Source organism: Apodemus sylvaticus, chromosome 4 (genome assembly GCF_947179515.1).
Source record: "Apodemus sylvaticus chromosome 4, mApoSyl1.1, whole genome shotgun sequence".
In the NCBI taxonomy this organism is placed as follows: domain Eukaryota; kingdom Metazoa; phylum Chordata; class Mammalia; order Rodentia; family Muridae; genus Apodemus; species Apodemus sylvaticus.
This window is the reverse complement of record NC_067475.1, coordinates 65332400-65343059: the sequence shown is the minus strand read 5'-3', so window position 1 is coordinate 65343059 and position 10660 is coordinate 65332400. Positions and strand designations below refer to the sequence as shown.

The 10660-nt window shown below is 38.5% G+C and overlaps 1 pseudogene; it reads right to left on the bottom strand.

Moving 5' to 3' along the window:
• Positions 1–5657: 5657 nt before the first annotated feature.
• Positions 5658–7795, bottom strand: LOC127682176 (la-related protein 4-like; annotated as a pseudogene).
• Between the last annotated feature and the right edge of the window lie 2865 nt (positions 7796–10660).

The following is a 10660-nucleotide window of genomic DNA, read 5'->3' as shown; positions in this document are numbered from 1 at the left end:
TTAGATGATCTATCTGATCCTGATTTAACTTTGGTGTTTTTTACCTGTCTAGAAAATTGTCCATTTCCTCCAGATTTTCCAGTTGTATTGAGTCCTAGGTTTTGATGATTTTTTTTTTAGCAAAATATATGGTTGTTTCTTTTTAATATTTCTAGCCATATAGATAGAGCATTGGTTGATTTTCTAAATCATAGGTTTAGAGGTATTTGCATCCCATTATCATTAAAATAAAACTGTTAGGCTATCTGAAGATGATACTTTCTTTTTTTTTATTCGATATATTTTTTATTTACATTTCAAATGATTTCCCCTTTCCTAGCCCCCCCACTCCCAGAAAGTCCCGCAAGCCCCCATCTCTCCCCCTGTCCTCCCACCCACCCCTTCCCACTTCCCCGTTCTGGTTTTGCCGAATACTGCTTCATTGAGTCTTTCCAGAACAAGGGGCCACTCTTCCTTTCTTCTTGTACCTCATTTGATGTGTAGATTATGTTTTGGGTATTCCAGGTTTCTAGGTTAATATCCACTTATTAGTGAGTGCATACCATGATTCACCTTTTGAGTCTGGGTTAGCTCACTTAGTATGATGTTCTCTAGCTCCATCCATTTGCCTAAGAATTTCATGAATTCATTGTTTCTAATGGCTGAATAGTACTCCATTGTGTAGATATACCACATTTTTTTGCAACCACTCTTCTGTTGAGGGATACCTGGGTTCTTTCCAGCATCTGGCAATTATAAATAGGGCTGCTATGAACATAGTAGAGCATGTATCTTTTTTTTTATTCGATATAATTTATTTACATTTCAAATGATTTCCCCTTTTCTAGCCCCGCACTCCCCGAAAGTCCCATAAGCCCCCTTCTCTTCCCCTGTCCTCCCACCCACCCCTTCCCACTTCCCCGTTCTGGTTTTGCCAAATACTGCTTCACTGAGTCTTTCCAGAACCAGGGGCCACTTCTCCTTTCTTCTTGTACCTCATTTGATGTGTAGATTATGTTTTGGGTATTCCAGTTTTCTAGGTTAATATCCACTTATTAGTGAGTGCATACCATGATTCACCTTTTGAGTCTGGGTTACCTCACTTAGTATGATGTTCTCTAGCTCCATCCATTTGCCTAAGAATTTCATGAATTCATTGTTTCTAATGGCTGAATAGTACTCCATTGTGTAGATATACCACATTTTTTGCATCCACTCTTCTGTTGAGGGATACCTGGGTTCTTTCCAGCATCTGGCAATTATAAATAGGGCTGCTATGAACATAGTAGAGCATGTATCCTTATTACATGGTGGGGAATCCTCTGGGTATATGCCCAGGAGTGGTATAGCAGGATCTTCTGGAAGTGAGGTGCCCATTTTTCGGAGGAACCGCCAGACTGATTTCCAGAGTGGTTGTACCAATTTGCAACCCCACCAGCAGTGGAGGAGTGTTCCTCTTTCTCCACACCCTCTCCAACACCTGCTGTCTCCTGAATTTTTAATCTGAGCCATTCTGACTGGTATAAGGTGAAATCTCAGGGTTGTTTTGATTTGCATTTCCCTAATGACTAATGAAGTTGAGCATTTTTTAAGATGCTTCTCGGCCATCCGAAGTTCTTCAGGTGAGAATTCTTTGTTTACCTCTGTACCCCATTTTTTTTTAAATTTTTTTGTTCGATATAATTTATTTACATTTCAAATGATTTCCCCTTTTCTAGCCCCCCACTCCCCGAAAGTCCCGTAAGCCCCCTTCTCTTCCCCTGTCCTCCCACCCATCCCTTCCCACTTCCCCGTTCTGGTTTTGCGGAATACTGCTTCACTGAGTCTTTCCAGAACAAGGGGCTACTCCTCCATTGTTCTTGTACCTCATTTGATGTGTGGATTATGTTTTGGGTATTCCAGTTCTCCAGGCTAATATCCACTTATTAGTGAGTGCATACCATGATTGATTTTTTTGATCCTGGGTTACCTCACTTAGTAGGATGTTCTCCAGCTCCATCCATTTGGCTAAGAATTTCATGAATTCATTGTTTCTAATGGCTGAATAGTACTCCATTGTGTATATATACCAAATTTTTTGCATCCATTCTTCTGTTGAGAGATACCTGAGTTCTTTCCAACTTCTGGCTATTATAAATAGGGCTGCTATGAACAAAGAGGAGCATATATCCTTATTACATGCTGGGGAATCCTCTGGGTATATGTCCAGGAGTGGTATAGCAGGATCTTTCAGAAGTGAGGTGCCCAGTTTTCTGACGAACTGCCAGATTGATTTCCAGAGCAGTTGTACCAATTTGCAACCCCACCAGCAGTGGAGGAGTGTTCCTCTTTCTCCACATCCTGGCCAACACCTGCTGTCTCCTGAGTTTTTAATCTTAGCCATTCTGACTGGTGTAAGGTGAAATCTCAGGGTTGTTTTGATTTACATTTCCCTGATGACTAATGAAGCTGAGCATTTTTTAAGATGTTTCTCCACCATCTGAAGTTCTTCAGGTGAGAATCCTTTGTTTAACTCTGTACCCCATTTTTTAATAGGGTTGTTTGGTTTTCTGGGGTCTAACTTCTTGAGTTCTTTGTATATATTGGATATTAGCCCTCTATCTAATGTAGGGTTGGTGAAAATCTTTTCCCAATTTGTTGGTTGCTGATTTGTCCTTTTGATGGTATCCTTTGCTTTATAGAAACTTTGTAATTTTATGAGGTCCCATTTGTCAATTCTTGATCTTAGAGCATATGCTGTTGGTGTTCTGTTCAGGAGCTTTCTCCCTGTACCGATGTCCTCAAGGGTCTTCCCCAGTTTCTTTTCTATTAGCTTCAGAGTGTCTGGCTTTATGTGGAGGTCCTTGATCCATTTGGATTTGAGCTTAGTACAAGGAGACAAGGATGGATCAATTCGCATTCTTCTGCATGCTGACCTCCAGTTGAACCAGCACCATTTGTTGAAAAGGCTATCTTTTTTCCATTGGATGTTTTCAGCCCCTTTGTCAGGATCAAGTGGCCATAAGTGTGTGGGTTCATTTCTGGATCTTCAATCCTGTTCCATTGATCTGCCTGCCTGTCACTGTACCAATACCATGCAGGTTTTAACACTATTGCTCTGTAGTATTGCTTGAGGTCAGGGATACTGATTCCCCCAGAATTTCTTTTGTTGTTGAGAATAGTTTTATTTATCCTGGGTTTTTTGTTATTCCAAATGAATTTGAGAATTGCTCTTTCTAACTCTATGAAGAATTGAGTTGGGATTTTGATGAGTATTGCGTTGAATCTGTTTATTGCTTTAGGCAACATGGCCATTTTAACTATATTAATCCTGCCGATCCATCAGCATGGGAGGTTATTCCTTTTTTTAGCTCTTCTTCTATTTCCTTTTTCAGAGTCTTGGAGTTCTTGTCATACAGATATTTCACATGTTTGGTAAGAGTCACCCCAAGGTACTTTATACTGTTTGTGTCTATTGTGAACGGTGTCATTTCCCTAATTTCTTTCTCAGCCTGCTTATCCTTTGAGTATAGGAAGGCTATTGATTTGCTTGAGTTGATTCTATATAATCTGCCACTTTGCTGAAGTTGTTTATCAGCTGTAGGAGTTCTCTAGTGGAGTTTTTTGGGTCACTTAGGTAGACTATCATATGATAGTTTGACTTCTTCCTTTCCAATCTGGATCCCTTTGACCTCCTTATGTTGTCGAATTGTCCCAGCTAGTACCTCAAGTACAATATTGAAAAGAAAAGGAGAAAGAGGGCAGTCCTGTCTAGTCCCTGATTTTAGTGGGATTGCTTCAAGTTTCTCTCCATTTAGTTTGATTCTGGCTACCGGTTTGCTGTATATTGCTTTTACTAGGTTTAGGTATGGGCCTTGAATTCCTGTTCTTTCCAAGACTTTAAGCATGAAAGGGTGCTGAATTTTGTCAAATGCTTTTTCAGCATCCAATGAAATGACCATGTGGTTTTTTTCTTTGAGTTTGTTTATGTAGTGAATTGCATTGATGGGTTTCCATATATTGAACTAACCCTGCATCCCTGGAATAAAGCCTACTTGATCATTTATGTATTCTTGGATTCGGTTGGCAAGAATTTTATTGAGTATTTTTACATCGATGTTCATAAGGGAAATTGGTCTGAAGTTCTCTTTCTTTGTTGGATCTTTGTGTGGTTTTTGTATCAGTGTAATTGTGGCTTCGTAGAAGGAATTGGGTAGTGTTTCTTCTGTTTCTATTTTGTTGAATAGCTTGAAGAGTATTGGTGTTAGGTCTTCTTTGAAGGTCTGATATAATTCTCCACTGAAGCCATCTGGTCCTGTGCTTTTTTTTGGTTGGAAGACTTTCTATGACCCCTTCTATTTCTTTAGGGGTTATGGGACTGTTTAGATGATCTATTTGGTCCTGATTTAATTTCGGTATTTGGTATCTGTCTAGGAAATTGCCCATTTCCTCCAGATTCTCCAATTCTGTTGAGTATAGGCTTTTGTAGTAGGATCTGATGATTTTTTGAATTTCCTCAGTTTCTGTTGTTATATCCCCCTTTTCATTTCTAATTTTGTTAATTTGGATACTTTCTCTGTGCCCTTTGGCCAGTCTGGCTAAAGGTTTATCTATCTTGTTGATTTTCTCAAAGAACCAGCTCCTGGATTCGTTGATTCTTTGTATGGTTCTCTTTGTTTCCACTTGACTGATTTCAGCCCTGAGTTTGATGATTTCCTGTCTTCTACCCCTCCTGGGTGAATTGGCTTCTTTTTGTTCCAGGGCTTTCAGGTGTGTTGTTAAGCTGCTAGTGTATTGTGCTGACTTTTATACAGATCGAGTCAGTGGAATAGCTGTGACATGGCAGGTGGTACCCAGATAGAGTATAATAGTCTAACTTGACACTTCAATTATTTGGTGGTCCTGAGATACCAGACCATCTTTGGTGCTTTGTGATAGAGCCACAGCTTCCACTTTATCCAAGATACTATCTATGGACACATATTATATTCATCAGAGGAAATATCTACCAAAATGATCTCTCAATTCTGAACATCTATGCTCTAGATACACACACATTTATAAACAAAATTTTATTGAAGCTAAAAGCATACATTGCACCTCACATAATAATTGGTAGGACTTCAATACTCCACTCTCATCAATGGACAAATCATCTACCATGATCAAGCAGGCTTTATCCCAGGGATGCAGGGTTGGTTCAATATACGGAAATCCATCAATGTAATCCACTACATAAACAAAACATAATTTCTAGTTTTTACAGAAATGTTTCTTTCAGAAATATTTTTCGCACTCCCTCATCTCCTGTACTGAAGGATGTATAATGTTTTTTGTTTTCTCTCCCAACCTAAATCTGAACCCTTAAAATTGATTCCAGGCAGAAAATCCTTGCAAATTAAAATAAAAAACAAAAATAGAAAGATTATATATATATATATATATATATATATATATATATATATATATATATATATATATATATAATGTGTGTGTATACTGATTGGAATCCTCCATCATTTAAAAATCATTTAGAGATGAATTTTGGATTGTTCCTACTCACAATTCCAAAAATCTGTAATATTTAGTACATACTTCCCATTCTTTCCTGACTACTTTCTCCCCTCCAAATCAATCCAACAGAAGCTCAAGTTTATTGGGAAGAGAAGCTTCTAAGTAGTTTTTGTACAGTTTTGTTTTTACTTTGGTGATCTGGGTGACACATATTGTTCTTTCCCATTACGTCGAGTCATTCCCTGAGGTGTAGCCCTATGGCTGAACTGGCGTCTTTGTTCCTGATTTCTCCAGCTGCTCCCCTGGGAATGGTGTTGCCTTGGAAGCCGGAATGATCCATACTATCCCTTATTTCTGATTTATCATGTGGCTTCTCAACAGGCTTCTCAGGATCTCCATTCTCTTCATTTCTGGTGGGAGATACTTCATTGGGCCATTCCCACAGTGGTTGGACAGGAACTGGAGATGGCTCTTTAGGAGAGTTCTCATACACTTCAGCATAGCTTAACTTTCAGGTTCCTGTAGGGCCACAGCCATAGGTATATTTATGTTAGTATTTCAAGGTGAAGCAGTGTTTGCCCTTGATAGCTTTGTAGTAGTTGAAGAAGACACTGGTACAGTCACTGGACTGAGAACATCCTTTGGAACAATGGAATCCTCCATTTGATCCTTCTCTTGCTGAGTTGTGCTTAATGAAGGAGGCTCAGCTGTACATGGAGGACTAGGGCTTATGCTGAACTGTGGCCCAGAAGTGCAGTCTGTCTGTCCATCCTCTGCAGGAACCAGGCAACTAACTCTCACATTCTCACCGTCCTTTTCTTTGTAGACACCTTTAACGATATCAGACATTCTATTCTCCAAAGCAAGTTCATCTGGCATTCTTGATGAACTTCCAGGTAAAGGAGGAAAATCTGTAGCAAGTAAGTCAAACTTTGGTGTTGGAGCCTTTGCTTCAGTTGATGCAGGCTGGGTTCTTGGGATTCTGTCATCATCTCTTCGCCTTCGGCTTCTGAAGAGAGTTCTCCTGCTTCTTCCAAAGTCTCCATTCTGTTCCATAGGTAAATTTGGAGCCTCCTTTGGAATATAAGTTTGTTCCTGATGCCCTGTTACTGTTGGGATATGCCATTCAGAAAGAAAGTTCCTTGCACTAGATCCTCTCAGTGGTTCATCCCCTAATGACACAGAGCCCTCTGTTGAATGTTCTGAACCACTGTATGACCTAAAATGAGGCATCACACAATATTTTGTAATGGTCAGCCCATATTCATAGCAGTAGCATTTGTTTTATAAGATCCTGGTGAACTAAAGCAATTCACAAAACTACCATTGGGAAAGGGAGTCAGTGGTGTTTCAAAGTAAGGTGCAGGACTTGGAGACCATGACTGAGGCACAATACTGAGTACTGCTGATGAGGATTGTACACTGACTGCATGAAGACTGGTGAGGGACATTGGGTTGACATCTGAAGAGGTTGAGTATACATACTAGAATCCATTAATCAATAACCATTCTTAGCAGAAAATGTATTGATGGCTTTTATCTTTGCCATGATTGGCTTGCCCTGAAATGTCTTAACATATTCTCTTAACATTTAAAAGCCTGCTGTGCATCTGTGTCTGACTGGAAAGTGACACACCAGTTGCCGTTGTGTGCAAACTCACAGCTCATCACTTTGGGGCAGCTTTCATTTTTAAACAAAGCTTTCATTTCCTCTACAGGGTTGTCTCAGGAATTTCTCTGAGCATCACAATACAACACTTATGGCTTGGTCTCACCTTCTCTTCCTTCTCATCAACTTGTACCATAGGGGAAGATCTCAATACTTCAAGAATTAAATCTGGATCTGTGGTCATTTTGTAAAATTTCTTCCATGTTGGCAACTGTCCGTATTGGGACGAACTGATAACTATCCATTTGAGATATCAGGTAAAGGTCCTTTGATAATTTTCTCGTGAGAAACAGAACTCCTTCAGGCATTCTTTTAAATCTTCTATAGAAATTGTTGAACTTCTTTCTCCAGAAACATCATATAGTTGGTAACTCAGGTCTTCCGGTCCTAAGAGCGTTCCATCAGCTGACTTTTCAATACCTGAAGCATTTCTTGTGGTTTCACAAGATGAAGAATATATTACTTCAAATTCCTTACACATATCTTCTGAAAGTTCTGTATTGCCCTCAGGGTGAGATCTAGATGTGGCTGCAGTTTTGTTCCAAGAGGTTTCTGTTACAGGAGTGCCATCCGGATTTCCAGAAGGAATTTCTTGCCACACTGTGGCATTAGGATTTAAACCAGTGCCTTTGAGGTCATCTGTTCCAAAGCCATAATGCCTCAGGTATCTTTCCTATTTGTCAGTCAATATCTCTGTATATAAGGTTCTCCCCGAGACTCTGCTTCACAGATCTCTCATGACTTTGGTTAGCAACTTATAGTTTATTCTATTTTTCCCCCATTTTTAGTTTGCTCTAAAATAAAAGCCCTATTGTATGGTCTTCATGGTTTAAGGTAATTGCAGCAGCATAGTACTAACTCAACAAATGTTTTTCAACTGGCCGCAAGAGTCATTTTATTGGTACTTTTATTTCCTTTCAGAACAATAGTATTTGGTTTTACCTTAGGTTTCTGGGCTATCTAATTTGTGGTTCTGGTCACCCAAGCAGTGCTGGGTATGACTTGTGGAATGGAACTTAAATGAAAACAGATATTATCTGCTTATTGTTATAAAATTTGTGCCCATATTTTATTAGCATATGTTGCAGGCACTAGTACACCGTTGTAGTTCAAATGACTTGTGGCTGACTTGATGTTTTTATTTCCTCCTTTGGTATCCTGCAGAATACATTCTAGTACCAAACATGCGAGTGCATATAAATGAAAGGCCTGTGTAGGTGCCGGCTTGGCTTCTCCATGTTCATTGAGTTTTTTAGATGTCATCTTCAACAATAGGGACTTACTGTCAGTTTGTGGCAAACAGCCTACATTGTGTCAGCTGCTTAAGTTGTTCAGCGGTTCTCAGGGGACTCCTTTGGCCAACAATCCAAATAGATGTGACCCAGGCCTGGTACTGGAAGCTTCATTTGGTGACAGAATATATCCAGTTTGGGTTCTTTCTTACCCATTATTTACGGATTTCATTTAGACAATCTTCATATATGCATAATTTTAGGATGCTTTTATCATCAGAACTTTCCACGCTATCCCTCGGGTGACCCTTGATTTAGCTCATTCCCTGAATTTCCCCTCTTCCCTTTTCCCTTCCTTTCTTAGCTTCAATTATCTTATGCAAGTCTCTTTCTTTCATCCATTCATAATCATTTGTTTCCTAGGGAGAGGTATCACTCAGCCCCCAAACCCTTCCTGTATAACTAAACTCTGTGGTTCTGATAGTAGCTTGGTTATCATTGATTTAACAGATAATATTCACATATAAGCAAATACATACCATATTTGTCTTTCTGAGTTTGAGTTACCACACTTAGGATATTTTTTTTAGTTAAATCTATTTACCTTAGAAGATCATTATGTATAGGGTAATACCAGAACAGGGAAGTAGGAAGGGGTGTGTGGGTGAATAGGGGAAGGGAAGAGGGCTTATGGGACTTTCGGGGAGTGGGAAGCCAGAAAAGGGGAAATCATTTGAAATGTAAATAAAAATATATCGAATAAAAATATTAAGAATAAAAGGATTAGTGCTGTTAATATATTAATACAAAGAAAAATAAAAATCTTATTTGTGTGCATAAAAAAAGATCATTATGTTATGCCTTGCCCCTGCAATGGGTTTCCCACATTTTCACTATCCATACATTTGCAGATGGATATCTAACCTGCTTTCAAACTGGCTATTTTTAATAGAGCAGCAATGAACATGTGTTAGGAAGTGTCTCTCTGGTAGGAGAAGGTGTCCTTTGGGTTCATGTCCAAGAGTGATATAGATGAGTCTTGAGGTAGATTGATTTCCATCTTCCTGAAGAACCCACATTGATTTCTATCTTGTTTGTAAAAATTTTATCTCCCACAAACAATGGATAGGTCTTACCAATGTTCCCCATCCTCACCAGTGTGAGTTGTCACTTGTTTTATTGATCTTAGCTATTCTGACTGGTGAAAGATGAAATCTCAATGTAGTTTTCATTTGCATTTCTCTAACAACCATGACTGTTGAACATTCCTTTAAGTGTTTCTTAGCCATTTGAGTTTACTAAGTTTCATCACATCCTTTTGTTAATTATTGATCTTAGTGCCCATGCTAACAATGATGTATTCAGAATGCATTTTTCTGCTCCAGTGAGTTCAAGGCTATTCCCCACTTTTTCTTCTATCACCTTCAGTGAAACTGCCTTAGTGTATTTGATTCATTAGTAGTTGTGTTTGGCACAGGATGAAAAGTATGTATGTATTTACAATTCTTCTACATGCAGCCATCCAGTTTGACCAGTACAATTTGTCAAGTATTTTCTTCAGTTTTTCCAGTGTATTTATGGCATCCTTATTTGAGTTCAAATATCTATAAGTATGTGGATTTATGTCTGGGTCTTCAATTTGCTTCCATTGACTGTGTCTGCTCTTGTTCCAGGGCTATGCTGTTTTCTTACTACAGCTCAAAACTGGTTATAGTGATAACTCTAGCAATTCTTTTATAATTCAGGAATGTTTTTAAATACTGTAGGTTATTTTTGTGTTTTCAAATGAAGGTATTTGAAGAGTTATGTTGACATTTCATTGGGTACATCATTGAATCTGTAGATTGCTTTTGTTGGAATGACCCTTGTTACTAGGTTAATCCTATTGACTCATGAGCATGGAAGTTCATTCCATCTTCTGATACCCTCTTCAGTTTCTTAAGGTTTTTATTATACAGTCTTTAATTTGCTTGGTTAGAGTTACTTTAATATATTTTATATTGTTTCAGACTAATGTAAAGCATTTTGCTTCCCCAATTTCTTTCTCTGTCTATTTGTCATTTGAATACAGGTGGCTACCAATTTTTGTGAGATAATATTTTGGTCTGATATTTTCTCTATGTGTTTATCAACTCTGGGATTTTCACATGGATTTTTCACATCACTTCAGGTTCTCTTATATTATCTGTAAATAAAATATTTTGACTTATTCCTTTTTAATTTATATTCCCTTGATGTCTTTTTGTTGTCTTACTACTCTAGCTGAAACGTCTAGTAGTATATTGAA